This window comes from Halichoeres trimaculatus, unplaced genomic scaffold, assembly GCF_033239565.1.
Source record: "Halichoeres trimaculatus isolate MK-OKI-2021-1 unplaced genomic scaffold, fHalTri1.1 fHalTri1_scaffold_10, whole genome shotgun sequence".
In the NCBI taxonomy this organism is placed as follows: domain Eukaryota; kingdom Metazoa; phylum Chordata; class Actinopteri; order Labriformes; family Labridae; genus Halichoeres; species Halichoeres trimaculatus.
In genome coordinates, this window is record NW_027437187.1 from 21416418 (window position 1) to 21439290 (window position 22873).

Sequence of the window (22873 nt, forward strand, 5' to 3'; positions counted from 1 at the left end):
ATCTATCCATCAGTCCTTGTGTCCTTTGTCACTGTCTCATGAAAACCTTGCACTTCGGAACAGACTAGATTTTTAAAGCAAAAAGCATTTTGACAAAATTCATTGTCAGAAAATTGAATACATTTCAGTTTCCAAGTTTTTGAGAAATAAAAAATATGATATTTTTACAACCCCCTACCAAGTGAAGTTGCCCCCCTAAAAAATATAAAAGTTAATAACACAGTCTGATCGTGATGTACGTAGTTTTATGAAAATCCTTTTAAGCTCAATTTTCAAACAAAAAAATATCAGCTGGTGAAATAATAAGCTGATAAAAACTAAATATTTACTTTTATTTCGTAATTAATAGTTTAATTGAGGAAAAAGAGTTCAAGTCTCTTAAATGTAAACCAAAAACAAATGTGAGGGTGTGTATTCCAGTTATCTTTCGCTAACTTTAACAGAGTTGAATATCTTTGAGATGTGAACCATTTATAGGAAAAACAGACATTTCTTATTTCCATTTTTTTTGCAGACCAAGGTAATAAATGAAATCACCAACTACAAATAATATGCTGGGACATCTACATCACACAAAACCAGTTAAAGAAAAACTTTCCAAGACAACTCCAAAAAAGGAAATTGTGATCATCACTGAGTTTCCAAAGCACATTTAAAATCATTCATTTTCTAACAAGAAACTAATCCTGTCAAACACAATCATACATTGTCAGTGAATCATTACCCTTGACTTGACTTCATTATTTTGTCTTTCAGGTAAACACGACAAAGGTGAGATGTTTGAAATTTGCTCTCAGTTTGTGCAGAAATTATATACAAGCTGACTTTAGGTGAGTGGACAAATAATAACTTGAAGATTAATCTGCTGTGACTGTGTGTTTTCTCTGATGACCAATTACCCACAGCGTACACATGACCCCATTCCCACTGGGACGTCACAAAATGACCCTCAAAGTAACACTGATTTATCTTGGTTGGGATCTACCCCCTCGTAGTACCTTATCCCAAAGGTCTAATTACATTGTTGTTTAGGGATGTGTTAGTTTGTCAAGCTGACTACAACAAAAAGGACAGTGTACTGGCTGGGGGATAAAAAACTTGATGAGATGAAAGAGACAAAAGAGACTAAAGAGTGATGACTCAAATGCAGGGAAAATCCTGGAAATGAATAAGTTATAAGACCATCTACATGTGGGGCAGACAAGGCATGAAATATTAAGTTAGCATCTGATAAAGCGCAAGAGTTAGGTTAAACAACCCCTGAAAAAAGAAACCCACTGTGCATTTATAACCAACCCGCTGTGGTCCTGTGCCAGAACATCACATCCTGTTAAAGACGGTGACGAAGTAGAAAAGTGTTCGCCCAAACACCCACTGAAAGTCCTGCATGTAACCGTTAGATTTCAGAAGTGGTCAAAAGTCTGCATGCAGATAACACCCATCCCATCACTCATCTCTGCTTCATGACTGTCATCGTACACGCCCAGTTTTTGTAGAGCAGGCAGATCAAAGTGATACATACCGTGTGCTCCATGAAAGTAAGACTAAAAATCTTAATGACAGTAAATGTTTTCTTATTAAAAACTGAAACCAAGCTGTGATCTTAAAAAAGAAATTCCTTTTAAGTGGGAAAAAAATGACTGCAATCTGTGATAAATTATGCACAAGAGAAAAGAAATCACTTCACACCAAAGGCAATTTTCCATGACACATGCAGAATTAGCTCTGAGCCAGCACAGGGATCCGTCTCATCTTTACCATGGAAACCAACAAGATACTACAGTACATGCACACACACCACAGGGGTGATTGCCATGGCATCCAGCGTTGTGGCGACAAGAAGCTTTCAGCGACCAGACCAATTTACTCAGCAGCTAAGTGGACACTCAGTCAGCCTTCTGTCTGTCACTCCTCTATTTAACTCTCCCTCCTCCTCTCTGCTCTCCTTTTACTCTCTTTTTACAATGAATTTCTTTTTTCATGAGCCAGAAAAATTACCTTTTATTTGCTGAGGACGAGGTCTAGCGATGCTCAGCAGGATAGGATCTCGGTCGAATGGTGACAGAGGAGAAAAAGAAGCTCTGCAGGAATCCCGAGAGATGCCCAGAGATGTTGCTGAACCGGCGCTGCACACACGCACGCATCCACCACCACTATCACCACCAGTGAGAGCAGCCGCGGCAGCAGCAGATCGGAAGGGGAGGGGAGAAATGTGGAAAAAAAGGCAGGAGAGGGGGTTGCTCTATCAGCAGCAGGAACATTACATCATTGACTAGGAGAGGAGTGGACGGAGGAAGGGAGGTGCTCCTTGTTGCAGCACTCTCTATCACTGCTGAGCTCTTTTCAGAGCATGCACAAACCCAAATACAATATTTATGATCCAGCAACTGTAAAATACCCTCAGTGGTTTGAGTCAGGCCATGAAATAATTAAATCAAGTGCTCTTAATTGTGTACCATCAGTGGAGCTTGTTGTCAGAAAGGATATAATATGATGTACTCTTGAATGTGGCTTGTCCCTTTGGGGCAGAGGATGCTTGTGTCTGGGTGTGTGTGTGTGTGTATATGTGTGTGTGTGTGTGCCCAGGGCTATGTGAGCCCACACAATGTCTATTTCATGTGGTAATTCGATTGCGTGACCAGGGCTTGCTCATAAAGCATGATGATATTCAACCTCTGATAAAGGTCGTCTGATGAAGGATTCCTTACAGCAGCTGGGAGAGGATATAGGTGCAATAGTTAGGACTTACCATCTGCTCACAATGACTTTATTTAAACATGACTGTCACAGCAAATTCATCAAAAACTGCCCAGAGAATACACTGATGATTTAAGCCCATTTGGCAGGCAGAGTCTGACCATAATGGGCAGGATGTAACAGTCGCCTATTCCCGGTGGTCATCTGTTAAACACCTACACCCAGTGAACCACAGACCACCAGAACCCTGACAACAATACTCTCAACAATGGTTAGTAAGAACCACATGATCTCCATGCTTCCTAACAAATACAAACACACGCCTACAACTGTGTTCATACTGTCAAAAGGACAAACATTACCCAGCTCAACAGCATATTTTCAAAATGCAAAAATAAAGGGACTTTCTGTGCTAGTTATAAGCCATTGTTGAGATCACTTTGCAGAGATCCTGCTGTGCCACTACAGTAAAGATTTAAAGAAATTAAACTTAAATTTGTCTTACTCTGGCCACAGACTTCTCCCTTTACAATGACTGATGGTGTAGTCTGTAAAAAAATATCAGAAAGTGAATTATTTTCAAACTGGCAGGTTGCATCAGAGCAAGGCCAAACCTTTCAATATTATATTAAAATTCTGCTATTTGTGGTGGTGGGCATCTGCTATCTGGAGCCAGAAGCATACAGTGTGATGTCATACCATACTTAACGTTATGGTACAGAACAGTACAATATGATTCAATACATGAAAAATTAAATACAGTACCATTAAATACAATACCATTCAACACAATACAATAAGACAAGATATGGTATAATACAATATTGCAAAGTTCTGCTTGAGAAACATAATGAATGTGTACATTTACTTCAAAGAAGCACTTTTTTTCAACCTGTACTTGAAACGGCTACAGTCATAATGTCCCATTCATCTGGCTAAAGTACCAGTGTTAGCTTTGTCATCAATACATTCATTTTTTAAGTCCAGCTTGCGCCTTGTCGTCTTCTTCTGCCGCTGCTAATTCTTCTTCTCCTTCTTCTATTGTTTTGACTCAACAATATGCCCATTATTGCCCCCCATTTCACATTATTAAGATCACAAGCTTGCCCAATCAGAGGCACAGCACAGCTCAGGTCACATGACTGATGGGCGCCCTATAGCTGTACTTGAAGCCCTTGCCACTTCCAATATGGCTGCAATAGCCAATTTGCTTCAGAATCTGTTTCATAAACAGACGGGTGACGTAGGAGACGCCCCCTGTTCCAACAACAGGGGGATCACACTCCTCAGTCTCCCTGGTAAGGTCTACTCCGGGATGCTGTAGAGGAAAGTTGGATTCAAGGGGAACAATGTGGTTTTCATCCTGATTGTGGAACACTGGACCAGCTCTGTATCCTTACAAGGATGCCAGAGGGCTCATGGGAGTTTGCCTAACCAGTCCACATGTGCTGTGTGGACTTGGAGAAGGCTTTCAACCGTGTTCCCCGAGGTATCTTGTCGGGTGTGCTTCGTGAATATGGAGTCCAAGGCCTGTTGTTATGGGCTGTTCAGTCCCTGTATTTCCGGAGTGAGAGCTTGGTCCGTATTGCCAACAGTAAGTCAAACTTGTCCCCAGTCAGGGTTGGACTCCGCCAGGGCTGCCCTTTGTCACAGATTCTGTTTATTACTATTATGGACAGGATTTTTAGGCCCAGTCAAGTGGCGGAGAGAGTCAGGTTCAGGGGTCTTAGGATCCCATCTCTGCTTTTTGCGGATGATGTGGTCCTGTTGGCCTCATCGAACACTGACCTCCAGCTCGCACTGGGGTATTTTGCAGCCAAGTGTGAAGCAGGTGGGATGATAATCACCAACTCGAAGTTCGAGGCCATGGTTCTCAGTCAGAAAAGGGTGGACTGCCGACTCCAGGTCGGGAGAGAGTCCTTGCCCCAAGTGGAGGAGTTCAAGTATCCCAGGGTCTTGTTCACGAGTGAGGGAAAAATGGAGCGAGAGATTGACAGACAGGGCAGCATCGGCAGTAATGCGGACGCTATACCAGTCTGTTGTGGTGAAGAGAGAGCTGAGCCAGAAGGCAAGGCTCTCAATTGACCGGTCAATCTACGTTCCAACCCTCAACAAAATGGACAAAGGCATACAGATCACCTCTTTGAGGCAAGACAAGTTCATTTTTTATAGCACATTTCTGCAAGTCAAAGTTCCAAGAATTGTTCACCACCGTGAGATTAAAAATGTCCTCTCCTTTAACTTATTAATGAAGAGATCTATAAACAGGAGAAGAGATGTAGCTTTGAAGACAAGTTGTTGCAGCATGTTTTGACTGTCTAATTCAAATAAAGGATACTAATTTACAGTGAGGATAATACAGCTTGAACTGGAGAACAGAAATGACAGACCACAGAGACCCTTAATTTGAGGCCTGGAGGCCAGCTGAAGAAAAATAATGCCTGGTATTTATTATGTCTGCAGAAAAAACTGACATCCAAAATATAATCTGTACAACCCATCATAAAGTAAACTATTGAAAAAGTAACAATTCAAAAGCCATATCACACACACACAAGGTAAGTGAAGAGTACAAATTCACCATTATATCCTGCAGATGTGACCTTCTGAAAAAAACCCAGTAACAATAGAATCACAGTTACAAAGTACCCAACACGAGGGGAAAATAAAAGAAGCACTGTGTTTGTGGCAATAATAAGTGTGACAGTAAAAGCACTGTGACACTTGATAATGGAGCGTATGAAATTCCCCACATGCCAAATATTGTAGGTTGACTGGAATGCAGACTTACTCGGACAAGGCTGTGTGATTTCCAGTGTGTGTGACACCACTCTGTGAATGACGCCTCAGGAGGAAGGGCACCCCAGAACGTAAACAGCACTCCACATGGGCCTGACCTTTGCTCACCCAAATTGGTTGAACCCCTTATGACCGCAGGGGGACAGAGCCAGGAAATATTATTGCTGAGGCACACAGATGATCTTTCTACATTCACAATGAAAAGTCTCTTCCAACGAGCTGATTGGTCTCTGCGGCGCAAATGGATTCAAGCATTTCATTTCAAAAGAAGAAAATACAATGGCTGTATTCAAAGGCCAGTGAGTGAACTTGACATGATAACTCGAGGAAAAGCTACTTTTGCGGTTTTAGATAAAAGTTTACTGAATGCAAGCACAGGAAAAAAGGCTGATGCACAGCTTTAACAGATGACATATTCATATTAGAGAAGTAATCAAAGATTTGATAAGACTTCAATTAGGGCTGCATGATACAACTTAAAAACCGATATCTTGATCATTTCAAGCCACGCCACAATTCACAATATACAGCACATCTCAATGTTCTGATTTCTCCTCTAAATCACTATTAAATTCAACCCTTTGATGCATACATTGACACCAGTACAATGACTCAAGCAGACCCTTTGATTGGATTTTTAAAATTTACATATGCAAACTCCAAACCTGCGACTGATGAGATATGCAAGCAACTTTTTCCTCTCATCCAAGACAAAAACACGCATACGCAGGTGGGTTTCTTGGTGGGTTGGGAAGTATGATGCTTGCTTTGAGAGAAGCACCATCAGAAAGTGAAGGAAGTGTAACTTGAAAGAGATTTAAATACCAGCATTTTAGAACATTTACATGACTATTTGTACTCAATGGTTCCGATATAGTTACTTCACATATCTAACATGCAACAACCCGTGATATATATTGAGTACATTTGATATATCCCCCACCTCTAGCTTCAATCAATAGAGCCTTAATTTATAATAATGAATAAGAAAAAGGTACAATTTGGTTATGTCATCCTAGCCGTGTTCACATGTCTAAATGCATGTAGATGCTGCCTTATGATTGGATGATTAGCTATCCGGGTTATCTAGTAAATGAAGAGATACAACTAATAAACTGGACAGTGCAGTTTTTGAGTAAAACAATGATTTGTGCATTCCATGTGCAATAGTAATACTACAGAAAATAAGATTTCTAAAGCTTCTAAGCACAAACTGAGTTGAAAACTCATTGTCCTACTTTATAGTAGAGCCCAACCAATATGGGATTTTTGGGGCCGATACCGATACTGATACTGGAGGCAAAAAAGAAGCCGATAACCGATATATCGACTGATATCCGATATATCAGCTGATATATAATAAATTCATTGATATGTACAGGATAAATACTGTATATGAACACAAACTATTACTAGCTATTGAAAAGTTCCATTTTCCTTTTAATGCATGGGACTAAACTAGATTTTAAGTAACAATGTAGCTGCTTTCAAAACATGCAATAAATACAATTACACCAAAATAAAATGAAGCATTTTCAAAAATCATTTCAACCAAAACAATAACTTGTGAATTTATAAGCCCAGGTTAATCCTGCATGGCATTATGAAGTGAGACGCTGTGTAGTAGCCTTATAATAATTAACACACAGGAGCAGGAGACACAGAATCTCCGCAGAGCAAAAATTTTTATTATCGGCTACATTTTGGCCTGATTAATCGGTGACAGGCTATAATCGGCCCGATTAATCTGCCCACCCGATTAATCGGTCGGGCTCTACTTTATAGTCCACAAATTGTTGCCATCATCAATAATTTTTCCAATAGCAATGCCAAACACTTTTTTTTGTAATATATAAACTAATAATAAACTATTTGAAAAACATTCGTAGTGGCAGCTCTATACTTCTTTTACTATTGCTGCTACTAACAAACAGAGACAGTTTTTTTCCTTTTACAATCAATGGGAAGAAGTACAAAACAGAGATAAAACCTTACCAAATCATTTCTCTCTATCTATCTATCTATCTATCTATCTATCTATCTATCTATCTAGATATTCAAATTTCACACAAGCCACGTGGTGTTGATTGATCACACTTTACAGCAGCATCCTCAGCTCCTCCCCCCTCCAGGCCCTTGAAAGTACTCCTGAAATGAAAAGGTCAAAGGCAATTGCTGTCCCCTTCTGTGGCTACTGAATAGCAGTGGGAGTAACCACCCATCATGACAAACACCCTCACTCTACCATTGTGTCACATGCAGCAGAGTGACTCAAGCATCAGTGTAGCAACATTAAGCCTTGCATAGTTACTGTTCATGTAGACATGATGAATGTCAGGCAACAGAAAGAAAATGAAACAACAACTTTTTTTATCTTGGTGAGAAGGTTTAAGGAAAAAACAGCTAATATTACCAAAAGACTCTTTTCAGAGTTCAATGTCTTTAAAATGGTAAGTGTTACCAACTGGTCCAAACCAGTTGCAAGATTAGGAAATGAGCAACATCTCATAAACAGCTTCAGACCCCACAGTGGGTTTCTTCCACCAACTGGTTGTTTTAATGTAAACTGTGAGAAGACCGACTTCAGTCACAAGTGAACCCAGGCTTCTGTCAACTAACGACATAAACACACGTCTGACTGCATGTTAAACTACATAAACAAAGCTTAAACATTTGTTTTCGCTAAGTGCTACCTCAGCGACCTCTGTGTGAATACACAACCTTTTCTTGAGAACCACATCTCTGCGCACAAACCCAGCCATACACAGGAGATGAAAAGTGGGCAAAGCCGTGACGTCACCCATTGGTTTGTGTTACTCGAGTGCCTTGAGTTCAGTACTTCCCGCTTTGCCCTCTGGGTTTTTCGAGTCAAAAGTGTGTCTTGGAATAGCGATCTTAATCCTTTGCCTACAGCGCTTTCAGCTTAAAGATAAAAGATCCCTGCCTTTGGCACCTTTCTCCAGTGGTCTGACACGCTCTTGTTCAGCTGCTGTGATAAAGCTCTCGCAATGTGAGACATCCATAAAATCCCTTTAGACAACTCTTTGGTATTTGACCATGTGTTTGAGTGAGGCTAACTACAAACAGCATTCTACAAACATGAATATTTTACTCTAACCCCCTGGAGGCCTGCAGATAATGATGAATGTCACTGCTAGTCCCATTTCCAAATACAGTTTGCTTTAGAGGAAACAGGTGTACACACGGCTAAGAGAAGGAATGACAAACTTCTACATGGCTCCTGGTATTAAGAGCATGCAGAAGGTCGGAGTGTGTAAAAAAACATTCACATTAACATGTAGAATGAGGAGCATTTCTGCCACACATCAAAGAAACTTCACAGGGGGAGGGCGCTCTTCTGGAGACCCCTGATACCCGTGAAATGCTACCTGCTAATAACAGACTGTTGCTGATCTAAGAGCAGCAGGTAACCACAGAGGGCTCTTCTGTTACAGCACCACCTAACCAGTCACCTTGTTTCCTCACTCTCACTGCAGTATCATGTTCGAGGTTGCTGCAGCAACACAGCGATTATATTCGCCTCTCCATTCACGTCCCACTCTCGTCCCCTCAAGAAACACTCTTTTTTTGTCACCACACTGAGCTGACAAAGGAGCCATGTTACAATAAGTATTGTTGGAGGGATCTAAAGAAAGCCCAGAGCCCTTTGGTAAAGTAAAACGAGAAACATCAAACAGATCATAATGTCTTGACTTAAGATAGAGGATCCACAACTCTGGAACCCTGGTAGTTTAAGCGTGCACCCATCCTGCAGATACTATTCTTGATCTCAAAGGTTGCTGACTTCTGGGCACTTTCTACTCAGTACATTTCCTGTCTCTCTTCATTTGTCCTATCAAAAGAGGCAAACTATTCTTGTAATAAAAGATAATAAAAAATATAAGACTTGGATGAGTAAAAGTCTTGTTTTCTTTCCATCAAAGTCAATTTTACACAGAGGGAAAGCAGTCACACTGAGAGCCACTAGTAACATATTACTCTTTGGGTCATGGTAAGGAAATTTCCAAACATCTATACATAAACAGGAGCAGAAAAGGAGAGAATGTGATTCTCAGGTTACATATCTCCTGTAGTTACATAGCAAAACTTCAAAGAGGCTACCCTACATTTACACTACTCGGGTTAATTCCTTCGCAAACTCTACACATCATCCTGTTTTTGTGTTTCTTGTCAGGGGTTAGCTTTTCAAGCAACAGTAATTTCAGGCTCTACTTAAAAAGCAGGTACATGTCAGGAGACCTGAAGCAAATTCTAAGAACACTGCAAGTCTGACTGTTGCTGGAGGCGCCTCTCTGCAACATTTCTAATAACGGAGTATTTTTTTAGTTTAGAAGGGGAAGTACCTCGGACCAATCCACATGAATCAGGAGTGGGGGGAGAAAGATAAGCAAGAATGCTGCCTTAAGTCTGTCCTCATTTTCAGGGATCCCAGGACCAGCTGGACCATACTGTCAGGAGATGAAGACTCGTCTTCTCTTTCCCAACAAAAAGTCTGTATGACTCTCTGCGTCAAGAGTTTTGTCTAAGGAGGGGGATTAGTGATCATCTGTATTACATGCAGGGTAAAGCATGTAGTGAACCCATTCATGTGAAGGCATCAATGCTATTTTTATCATGAAGTTAGCATTAAACAGCAAGAAAAAACAGGGTTTAGTTGTAGAATGTGCAGAGCACTTTACCAAGCCTTAGAGTGGCTCCTTATGCAGTCTTCCCTGAGTCATTTCATGAAAAATTTAGGATGTGTTTCATGCTGGCAGCAGTGCAGGCTCTGGCACATGCTCTAGACACACAAGGGAGCTTAGGTGAGAGTTACATTAGTAGAAAGTTAAATGTGGTGTTTTTGCCCAGGGTTACTGATTTAAGAAAGCAAAATAAAATTTCCCACATGTAAGGTGAAAAATCTCAAGTCAAAAAGGTGTTTTTTTCCAAAAAATTATGGAAAATGACAACAGAATATAGGCCAAATGAAATAATAAGGTTTAGTAGAGAATATTGACATGACACCCAAACAATGACATTTATGTCTTTATCATTACATTTAAAATGTTTGGCTTCCCAGTGTCAGCATTTTGAATACAGATTTATCAGTGTACCATCTTAAGTTACTGTGCAGTGCTGTGTATGTATGTAGACCTTCAAGATAAAACTAGTTTTCTTACAGTTTTTTTTCTCAGTGGTATCAACAGTATAAATACATATAAATTACATAAACTAAAACTAGGATCTCAATAACTTCTTCTTTTGTTTTGACAGCTGTTGCAAACTCAAAATCCACTGAAAAGTTCAGCTAAGGATTACAAGGTCGCTCTTTAAACTGTAACACTGGGAGCAGACAGAGATCGTCTCTTTTAACGGGTTTAGAGAAGATGACAGTTTGAGAGTTATTAAACCCAAGTGAATCACAGCCGTGTGGAACATTGTTATGGACTACATGTGAAATATAATAGTTCCTCAGGAACGTCTGTGCCAGAACCCCACGGCCAGTTCAATATTAATGTCTAGAGTCTGCAAAAAGCACATAGTTCCTTAAAAAGTCCCTAGTTCCTGTAGTTGAAAAGCACCTTTTGTTTAAAGATAGAGTTGCAAGAAACTGTGATTGCACAGCACTAACAGCAAACCCCATCATGAATTGAATCAATTTTCTTTGTACAATAGTATGAGCTTAACAAAGTTTAAATACACTCATTGTTTCCAGATAAGATCCTTATTTAAAGAGAAACACTCATCTTAAGCCAGAAAAAATCTCTGAAAATAATACAAAATGACTGTTTCCGCAGGCTTTATACTGTATTACTTGTGGCTTTTATGGGATTGTGTTTATGAACAGATACCAATTTCCCACAATGAGACATCATCCTAACACTTACTGTAATTTTACAGCTTTGCTTTTCTTAACAAGAACATAAGTGCAGGGGTGAAAATAGCTCCATGTAGTAAATGACACAGACACTCTTGTAAACAACAAATTTAGAACCTATGTGATATTCTGGTTCATTCATAGGCCAAAGGCTTGAGCTAAATAAAGCAAGTAAACTGAACAACTATAAATATCTATGAAAGGAAAAAGGTTGGTTAAAATATAATTTCATGACCTCTAGAAAGTCTTTTATAATCTTACAGAATCATTGGATGTTTGTCAATGTTTTTTTATTTAGACGCATGAACACAGCTAAACTAAAAGCAAAGGTAATTTTACCATGTGTGCAAACAGTCTCAGGCCAAGCCTAATAATACACTGACAAGAGCATGCAGGACACAGTGGATACAGCAGGCCTCCATTTTTGTGCCTCACCCAAAAATCCTCTCAGGTCACTCTCCTCTCTGCAGGCCTCCAAAGTTAGCTCAGCCCAGAAACAGACCAGATCAGAGGATGTCTGCCTGCTATTGGGTCACGTGGGGATCCTTCAAAGGGGTGCAAAGATATGTGACAACTGCAAACATTCCCGGGCAACACCACAGACAGCATGGAACCACAACAACAGTACCCAAGAACTCCAGACAACAGGAAACAGGGACGGATCAGCCAGTCTATGGCATAGAAATAGTTAGAAAAAATAAAAGAATTAGAAACAGTTCAAGTAGAACACCATTGTCAGATATCGAGGCCTTCAAACTGAACTCAGATCAGTCACTACTTGAGATGGTTTTGTGTCTTTAAGTTGAGAGCTGTCTCGGGCATGATCCAGCATGATTCACCTAAATTTTGTGTCATACTTTTAAGTTCTGACTCCAGAGATATTTGGCTTTCTTGGTCAGTAAACCAAATGTTTTCCTGTGAACTAAACAACTACAGTAGTTCAGTTTGGCTGTCATTAAAGGTGGCCAATGACAGACGCTCAAATGACCGTCCTCACTTTGTTCCCTGCAGAAAAAAATCAAACTATGTGTTGACTGCCACCTCCCGCTTCATGTAACACTTGGTCTGACCATGTTATTTGTGTCACAACAGCAACCACAGTACTCTCAGCTCACTCATGACCTCCGGGCCAGCTTGCCTACCTGGTCAATACCAGGAATGTGATTGCAACACATGATGAATAGGTTTATTCACGCTCAGTGACTGGTGCATGACATTGATCCAGCCGTTCTAATCGCACAGCAAGAATTTTCATTGGATGGTGTGTGTTGAACAGGATTGATGACCCAGTTGTGGAGTAGACAGATTTTTTGGCACATAGAAGCTGGTGGGCAGACATGGGCCTTGCATAAATAATGGTGTCAACTCACTGATCAACATCTGGTTGCACTGAGAATCAATTAGGATGCGGCCACAAATAAGATGTGAAAGGACTTTTGCAACGTGTCAAGGATTTGCTTGTCAATGTGCTCCCTCTTTTTATTACAGAGATAGGAGAGTGCATGAAATTTATTATACAGAATATAAAAGGGGGGTTTTATGCGTTCTGTTATTTTAAACATGGGTATAAAAAAACGATGCAGAATGTTCGTACTAAATGTGTGCAGATTTTCAAACCAATACATATTCATATGTGCATATGTTGTAGAAATCCCTGAATGTCTGTGAAGTGCTCAAAACAGTCTGTTCCAAAAATTACACAAGGGGTGCGTCTCAAAGCTCCAAAGTTCCATCCATCCTTCCTTCACATGCGTCGTTCACTTGCGTCTTAGTCCCTCCCACCAGAGATGCATGGAAGAGACGCAAGGAAATGAAGAGAGGAAAGAGGATGGAGGAGATTTGTTTTTGGAGCAACGGGACAACCTCTCCTTCGGAGCGTCACATGAAGCGACGTGTTTCAGTGATGACAGCATCAGCTGATCACCTCTGGATCATCAGTCAGCTCTAACAGCTGTTTGCGCGTCTGGGCATGTGCGCTGTAATAACTCTGATCAAACAGAAACAGTAACAGAGATTTGTCTGTTCCTTAAACCAGTTAAACACACACGTTACCATGGAGAAAACCTGCTCTCTGTTTATTCTGTGTGCTGTTTGGAAGCTCATGGATTACTTTTCCGGTAAAATGCCTAATTGTGAGATTATTTATGAATTATTTAGCCTTTATCTAGAGCCCATCTGATCATGAACTGTGAAGCTTATAAATATAACCCACCTTAGTGTGTCTCAGGAAGATTTTATTTATCAGTCAGTTTTTCTGTAGGCCTATTAATCCTCTGTTATATTGATGTGATGATGGTTGTGTTCAGTGTTTTGTGCTTTAAACTCACAGCGAACACTTAAGCAGATTTATGATTAGTTTCTGAACGATCCTCTGTGCCTGTTTTCAGCTCGTCTTTTCTCTCATTAAACTCTGTTGTGTTTTTGTGAAGTTTCATGTAAAGTCTGAGCCGCTGCAGTGTCCAATCAGAGAGTGATATTCCATATGGGGGCGTGTCGGTCAGTGAAAAGACTTCCGCAAAGCCGGCTCTCGTGACTCCTTGATCATCGCTCCTCCGATCAGTCTCCTACATCCTCTCTCCTCTCTCCTCTGAGAGCAATTTTAGCTTTGGGACAGTCTTCAAAATGGCGACTGGGAAAGTACTTCCGGTGTCGTGGAGGAGATAGGACGGAGGAAGCACGAAGTTAACGCATTGAGACCAAGTGCCTTCACAAGATCTTCCCTAAAATTATGTGGTCATCAAAAAGGTAGGGGGTTTGTTAAGAGGGGAGCCTTAAAGAGACTACACTTAAAATGAAGCGTTTCAAACAGATGCTGAAATAAGGGTTTTCTAAAACATCAGTATGAGAAAAATTGTGTTTTTTTAGGTGTAAATCTTGCAAAGCTACTACAGGGCTACCAGAGGGACCATACAAACCACAAGTTTAGTGCATTTATAGCATAGACTGTATACAGTCAAAACAACTGCTTCTAAGCCTGGTTGTCATAATCTTCTTCTTTTGGAGCCAATTGTGGCTGGTTTTTCAATGTCAATCACAAGATAACCCAAAAGCACTGTATCATTAATTCACATCTAAATGTAACTGTGACCTCTCAATACGATTTCATAATTAACATCAAGTTGCTACTCGACACTGACGATGGAGACCACACACTCATCAGGACAATGTTGCTGCAACAGTTAAGCAACAAAGCGATGTTAAATCTGATCCGTGCTGATAAACAGTTGTAAAATCAAGCATGCTAAATGTATTCTTGTAGTATTTGTGATTTTTTAAAACATTTTAATGAATCACCAAAGAGGTTCCCTTTCTGAGTCCTTTAACATTAAAACATGTCAAGTCTGAAGACAATGTTTCATAATATGACTCTAAATTACATGATCTTGCCAAAGTTATCAGGAGCATGAGCAGGGCTGTATCTGAGCTTTATAATCACATCATTACAGAGACTTAATCTCCGGAGCAAAGACACGCTTCATTTTGGAACATTTTTTAAACATGTTTTTTTATTTTCATACTGATGTTTCATTAAAACAAGTTATTTTTCCTTTTATTGTGAAAAGGTCCAGGCCAAAACAAATCACCAGTTTCAGTTAAGATGCTGTACATCCAGAGGAGTCTGACTGGAAAACAGACTGTACTTTTCCCCCTGCAGTCATGCTAAGATGGAGCAGCAAAGAGCTCTGCGTGGCCTGAGTCTGACCTCTTCATGATTTTTAAAATAGATGCACTCGCCATCAGTTGAACTTTGAAAAGTAGTAGAATTGTTGATATGCTGGAAAAGGGTTGGCAGGGTAACAGAGAGGAAAAGCAACCATATCTGCACCTTGTAGAAATAAATTATCATTTACAACACTTCCAGTCAAAAAGAAAGCTAAAACAAATTGAGCCACTTAATGTGAAAAAGAGAAAGTCAATCTTGCACTCCAAACAGAAATAAAATGTAAAGGCCTTACAGCCCGGATAGCCGATAGAATATTAAATCTCAATGCACTGACGGACTAGTTCCTGTTAGTAGATATAGTAATAAAACATGTGCATATCTGTCTTTTTTTATTTTGTACCTTTCACAATTAGTGAAAGGAAATGTCCGAAACCCGAAAAACTGTTGTTTAGTTGATTTACTTATTTAAACTTAATCCACACAATAAATGTTGTTTTTCATATGTGTTATTTTTTGTGATAGAACCACATGCAAGGCCTGTTGCTTTCAGCATTGGTTAAGATCATGTTTAAATAAAGTGGTGACACACTGGACTAGAAATAGCTCAGAGCTTTGGGTTGGAAAACGCCACATCAGATCAATGCTCCAGTATTTGACACAGAGTCAGTGGAGGCTTCGAGCTACTACATGCTGTGCTCCAGCATGGTCAGTCCAGTTTTAGCCCATCTGTTTCTAAATATCTAATGGGTTGTATATTGCATCTCCATTCCTCAAATCCCTCCATAAAAATATTGAAATGTATAATTACAAAATACAGAACTACCTGGAAAGAAGTAGTATGATGTCTACTGGAGGGGATTATGTTAGCAAATCTGTTTCATGAAACCAGCTACTGAAGCCAATTTAAAGAGGACATACCATGCTGATCCCTGATTTAATACTTACATATAATATAATGAATTTGAAAACAAGACCTTTCACCCCCTGAATTTTCAAAAAAATGAGATATTGTATTTTTTCTGATATCCTAGAACGAGATTTAATGCCTCTGAAAATAGGTCATTGACATTTGGCTGCAAGATTTCGACTTTTGTGATGACACGAGGATCCTTTCTTTTTATTGGAGTAATATGATAAAGCAGCTCCTCCTCTGTGATGTCAACTAGTCACACAACCGCCACCAAGGGATACACCCACCAAGGGCCGAGTATAAATACAGCTCCCTACTAGCTCTGGCTAACTTGACTGAGTGCTGCATGCAGGGACTCTGCTCTGCTGAGCAGCTCGGCTTTACATGGTGAATTAGCAGTTAAACACTGTAGTTTTAGCAGACGTCGTAATACTTGTGAGACTGTGATATTTGCATACTTGTTCTGACATGCGCTCTGAACCTGGACCACAATAATGCTGCGGTGATAACATAGTGACGAACTGACTGTAGAGGCAATCTTTAGACTACACTTTCATTATGATGGATAAAACAGACTGAGAAAAGTGAAGGAGCAGGATGGAGCCCTGAATTAGAAATAGTTTACTGGTGAAGTCTGTCTATATTTCCTCGTATAAACTATACATGTTACAGTACCGGTTTGACTCACCACACTGAAGCGTCCTGAGATGATCTGTGTCGAAGTGGATTTTCTTCCTCCTAAGCTGCAGAACCGTCTGGGTCTGACTCGGGGTCCAAAACAAAAGGACGTTTCCTACACTCTGCCATTTTATTAGTGCTATCAATGCCTTGCGGTGAAGTTTTGGCAAACAGCAAACTCGCTCGGTCTGCTCCATTCAATGTGGCGATTTTGTAAATACTGCCATGCTGCAAAAACTGCCCCCTGGCTCTACCCCCTCCGCCCCTCTGATAGAACTGACCAATCAGAGCACAAAGGGCTGTGACGTTGCGAGGTTACTGGAGGTCATTCTTGAAACGGAGCGTATCAAAAAGATCTTCAGAATGGCCTAAAATGAGGATATTGAGAACGCTATAATGGGGCAATGAAGGAACTAAATGACTTGTACTGAGGGCAGAAATGCTTTACAGGCATCCTAGTCTGGCATAGTGAAAAGGAGAAACAAGCATGATATGTCCCCTTTAACAACACATTGTGTTTCTGTATCACATCAATGATAGAATTCCCCCATTGCCCTCTCAAGCTGTGCCACCTGATCTGTCCGTGTAATGATGTGAGAAGTTTGAGCCCTGTGCATTGACCGTACAGCATTAGCTCTAGCTGTGATCCTTTAGAGGTTAAAGCGTATGCAAGAAAAGCTGAGACAGCAGTTAAACCAACTTTGCTTAGGTACAAGCTCTTCTCTTTTGGTCGAGAAATGAAGAACAGGTGTGTAAATACCTTTCTCCTTTTGTGAAATGGTAGGATAATGTTATCCTTCTGATAAAAATCAAACTGGCCACAAGGAAGCCCTTGAACATGTTTCATAATCAGGATTATGTGTGACTGTGTGGATGTAAGCACCATTTACCACACAACAAGGAAGAATTCTGCACCGGAGACACAACAAATCTTTAGAATTGCAGCAGAATGAAAGATTTAACCAAAGTCTTGATGTCTACAGAATGAAATTACTTATCCCCAAGGTTGTTCTTTCACAACAGCTTTACCTTGACGACAAAGGAGTCAAGTTTATGAAAACTGTGAGTTCAAAACTGATGACAATGAAGAGACAGAGAGGGTTTCACGAAGGAGCTGCACATGACAAAAAACTAAGACAAAAACATTTGCTAGTAACTGAATCCCTTATCAAAGCTGAGTTTTAGGCCTGCAGCACAACATCACATTTATCACAGAGGTCTACTGACTCTCTGTAGCCTGAAGGGGTCTTGTGTAGAGTTTCTGCCAGAATCACAATAACAAAATACCACCAAAGAAGAAGATGCTGGGATATATTTTTCTAAAGATGGGGATTTTTGGATACAGCACATACATAGCATTTCTGCTCAGGCTAAATGATTTCTTTTTGACTTCAGTCCCAGTCAGACTAGTCACAGCAAAGGTAGTGAAAAAAATATTTTCTCAGTTGGAAACAGAGTTTATTGCAATTTTAAACCTATAAATTGTGAAAAGTTGCAACCAGAAATATAGTCAAAAATGAATGGACAGCCACACTTGTTTTGACAATTTTAAATGACTGCTCACATTGCACGAAGCAAACCAGAATCAACTACCACTGGGCATCCAAAAGTTGTTTCAAAAAAGAGAAAATAAACACAATCTCAGAGGATTATGCTTTTTTTTAAAAAAAACAGCCAGTTCGTACGACTACCAAAACACACTGTGTATCAGTTAAATGAGATGCAGTGAAAAAATGAAAACACTTAAACAGTTCAAAAAGATTTATATAAATCTTTGTCTAAGTAAATACAAGAGTGAGATGAAAGCAAACTTAAACTAATAAAAAAAATATGTTGTTTGTGTTCTTTTTGTTTGTTTTATTGTAATGCACTTTGTTTTCGTCTATTTTGGATTTCTACACATGCTGTGACCATAGACTGTATATAGAGTGGACAGCGTGGCTCCACCATTTATCACTGTACGGTTTTGAAGCCAAAATTCCTCCGTCACAGGTGGCGCCATTGAGCAGTTGTGCAGGCAGAGTCTGCACAGTAGAGACGATGAGGGATTCTGGGAGAATCTGAGTGGAGCTGGGTGACAAAAATAATAGTTATTCTTTTTCTTTCGAGAATCTAATCACTTTCTTGACTCTACCTCTCGACATATTTTACAATCCTCCAAAAAAATACACAAAAACGGCATCTGTCAATCATTGTTAAACGTTACGTAAAGCCTTGTTTTTAACCTCGTATAACTAATGAAAACGAAATTTTTCAGAAAAAAGAGGACTTGAATTCAAGACAGCCAAACAATATCTTTAAATCACCACAACAATCTGACGTTAGAAACATTTCTACGAGGAGAATTAATTTTTCAAAGTTTGACCACAGCCCTTCTAGAATGGCTGGAAATCCGGATTTTTACCCTATACTGCAGCCAGCCACCAGGAGGAGCAGTTTTTGTGGAGACCATTACTCCGAGCCGAGCAAGCGGACGTCCATTTTTTTTTACAGTCTATGGCTGTAACAGATTAGACTATTAATATGCAAAGACAAAGGGGTAGGACTAGAAAGGTTTCTGACTTTATCCTACACCCTTTCAAACAAGGTATAAGGATCCAAGTTATTAGAGTTGTTTCTCCAATTACTTTTGTTCCTTGTTCTTTTGTTTTTATTTCTGCTTAAACACATTGTGCATCTTATCTATCTCTGTCATGTTTTTTTTAGTTTAGTTTAGTTTTGTTTTGTTTTGTTAAGATATGTCTTTAACCCGTTCGAATAAAGCAACAAATGAAATGAAATGAAACAGTAGTTGGGGTCGCTTTTTGTCATAATGCTTTAATTCTCATGAGTGACTGCAGGACTGGCTAATGTTTGAACATCTGTTCTCCGATCTTGGCTCAACAGATCAATCATTTAGAGCTCGAAAAATGAGAAAAACAAAAATTACCAGTTTGATTATTTTTTACAGGGGTGTATAACTTTGTTTATTATTGGTGAATTGATTGCTCACAGAAGTATTATTATACAGTTTTAACAACTTTAAAACTTTTGTTGACCATACCACACACGTCCACTGCAGAAAGATGTGTATTTTTTTTCTCTGTAAGAAGCTTCTACATTTTAAGCCTGCAGTAGCTCTCTGATTTATTATTTATTCTTCCAGGTCATGTTCTGACTAACAAACAGCTGGAACAGACTGGTGTGATCCAGTTTGGAATTACCCATCCAGCTTTTTTTATACTATCTTAGGAAACAAATACAGAAAATCAAACACCCATAGCTAGCCTTGAAGCACAGATTAGAGAGAACATATAAGTGATAGCATCAGATTTTGCACCAGAGTGTTAAACACACACACATGCACACACACACGCCCACCCCTATATCAAAGAGCCCTTCTTGAGGCTTTGCATAGCAAACAGGTGCTAGATTAAATCAGAAGGGGGGAGACAAAAGCTCTGTGTCTGTTACTTGGCTTGTCACCGCAGAAGTCAAGTCAAAGCCTGAAACGATAAAAACCCAGTCTGGGATTTAAAGAGAAGTGGTTAAAGGACAAATGTGAATGTCTAATTAAGGCAAATAAATCAAATATGCTCTCTGTTTATTGAGGATACCAAGGCAAAGTGAAAAAAAAACAACTAGTCAATGCATTTAAGCCTCAACTACAGCTCAGGTGAAACCACTAAGTAGTCAGGATTGAGAGTTATTTGCTCACACAATAAGGTCAACAAACAAAACAACAACTAAAACAAAAAATGTTGTTTTTTTTATATGAAGCAACATTAGATCTGCAATGTTTAAATTATATTATTTTGTATTTTGAATATTGTGGAGAAATGTTTTTTAAAAATTACCTAGAATGTGTTTGTCCCTCTGTTTTGAGCACTCAAGCCCACTGAAGATGTAAATCTGTTGGCAGCTCGTTGGTGTATGTGGGATAGTTTCAAAATAAAACTGCACCGCCTGCCCAAGCACATGCAAGTGCAGATACATGTCATCCAGTGCAATTTCAAAGCCCACTGATGTGTTTTTAATAGCTTCTGGACAGCAGAATACCAGCAATAGTACAGATAACAAGCTCCATCAGTGTTTTGCTTAAAACTTCTGTAATAGTATTTGATGGAAGTTCAAAAAAATCAAATTCTTTAAATAATTCTGTCTTTTTTCTTTCAGTCACTTGAGCTCCTATGTGAACACATTTTCACCAGTAATCCTGGTCTTTCTAAAATCAGTCTCAGGGCTGTTAAAGGCAGTATTTTAGTTTAAGGTATCAGATCCAAGGTTATAATAGTTTTGGATTTGTCATTATAGTTTAGTTTTAGTTAGTTTTGACATTTTATTTTCCATTAAAGTTTAGTTTTAATTAGTTTTAGAGCAGGCATTCTAGTTTTTATTTAGTTTTGATTTTTGCAACAAGGCTTAGTTTTAGTTTAGTTTTAGTTTTTTCATACCTTATTAACCAGGTGCAGGATTCAAAAAGGTCGGAGTAAATATGTTGTCAAACTGTTTTTTTTCAAGTCCAACATAGTGCTCACTGCTCAGTCAATGCTGATACCGAAATGTTGGCTGCTGCCTTAAACACATGAAAATAATATAAACTTAGTATAAAAAATATAAGCATAAATTATATAAAATAATGTTGACATAAATTACATAAAAATAATATGAACATAAATTATAAAAAAAATAATATAATATGAGCTTCAATAAATAAAAACTTGGACTCTGTAACAATAAAGGCACTCAAATACAATAAAAACTTGGACTCTGTAACAATAAGGGCAGACTCAAATACAATAAAAACTTGGACTCTGTAACAATTAAACTATTTCAAATGCTCTGATTCATTGCTCCACTACGTTTCGTTGCAGCACAGCGCACAGCCAGTCAGTGCAGTAAACAAGCTCATCCCTAAACGCCGCTGTGATGGTGCTGTGCGGCACTGAAAACTGCCTAAAACTGTCTAAAATTGGATGGGAAAATGTGTCGGATTAATTTAAATCCTAAAGACTATTAATATTGTCAAAAACTACAACTAAGGGAATTTTGTCTATCATTTTATTTAGTTTCAGGTAGTTTTGTGAACACAAGATACAGTTTTAGTTTACTTATCGTTTTTTGTTTTTTTTTTGTTTTTATTAGTTTGAGTTAACTGCAATGTATTTTAAATTTTAGTTTTTGTTTTTAGTTTCGTTTTAGTAAAATATTACAACCTTGATCAGATCAGCAAGCAACACAAAGCCAGATAGGGTTTTGTACTTTACATCAGCTGTCACAAGGATGCTATTTGAGAAGTATCTACACACATAACAAGAGCAGCCCCTCCAGCCACATTGCCTGTGGACCAGCCAAGGCTAAAACACCAAACAAACTATAAACATGCTTAACGTGTGAATTTTGTTGCCATGTCAATGAAAAAACGCAAGAATCATATTCAGGAATGGCATCGCTCAACGCTGTCCTGCCCTGACTGGACAGAGAGCAAAAAAGATATTCCATGTAACTGCACAAGAGACACTCCTGCTTTTGAGTTTAGACTGATGTCATGAACTCTCACACAACTACTTCCAAGCACAAACCAGGAAGCAACATTTAAATTAGGCTCTGATAACAGTCTTTTCATTACCACACCTGTGTAAATGATGATGTCAAATTATTGCCTAACCTAGGGTGTTTTGATGCAATGGTGAGCTTAAAATGTGAGACACTGTGGAAAAATATGTTTCAACATTTTCAGGATCCTGAGAGCAGCATTTTTTTTATCTCATTAATCTGTCCAAACCTAATGACAAAGAGATGTTAACAAAACTTTGGTTTCATGTCACTCTGAAGCTGGAGTGTGAATTTGGCCTCACATCATGCTGACCAACTTTTATATCCTGTATGAAGGATCAGCAGCCTAATGTGTTCATGTCGATGACACAGTGATCATGAATATAGTGTTGAGCTTTAGGGCACGGGATGCATGAGAATAAAGGAAATAAATCAACAACAAAGTCACGGGCAGGACAGGTCTGCACCTGTACAGCTGGCAGCTGAAGGCCATGACATCATGCACAGTAACTTTATCCCCAGACAGCGCTGCTGTTGTGAGCAACAGAAGTCATATGAGACTTGGTGTAAACCAGCTTCAGTGAATGAAAACCACTTTTATTCTTTCGGAAACAGGTTTCTAGCTCACAACTTTTAAACTTTTAATGCTTTCTTTTCCAAAAAATATTAATGCAGGAGGACAATTACCAGCTGGTTAAATGTGTCCATTGCC

The 22873-nt window shown here is 39.2% G+C and overlaps 1 protein-coding gene across 3 annotated transcripts in view; it reads right to left on the bottom strand.

Moving 5' to 3' along the window:
* The window catches only part of sema4ba (sema domain, immunoglobulin domain (Ig), transmembrane domain (TM) and short cytoplasmic domain, (semaphorin) 4Ba), a 77376-nt gene that overhangs the window by 48722 nt on the left and 5781 nt on the right, over positions 1-22873 (bottom strand). Inside the window, exon 1 of one of the 3 annotated variants that reach the window (XM_074677725.1) lies at positions 1999-2154. The exons of the other annotated variants lie outside the window; for them this stretch is intronic. The gene's annotated coding sequence lies outside the window, so the exon portion shown is untranslated. Of the gene's footprint in view, positions 1-1998; positions 2155-22873 lie in introns of those variants that run through there. 3 annotated transcript variants of the gene reach the window in all.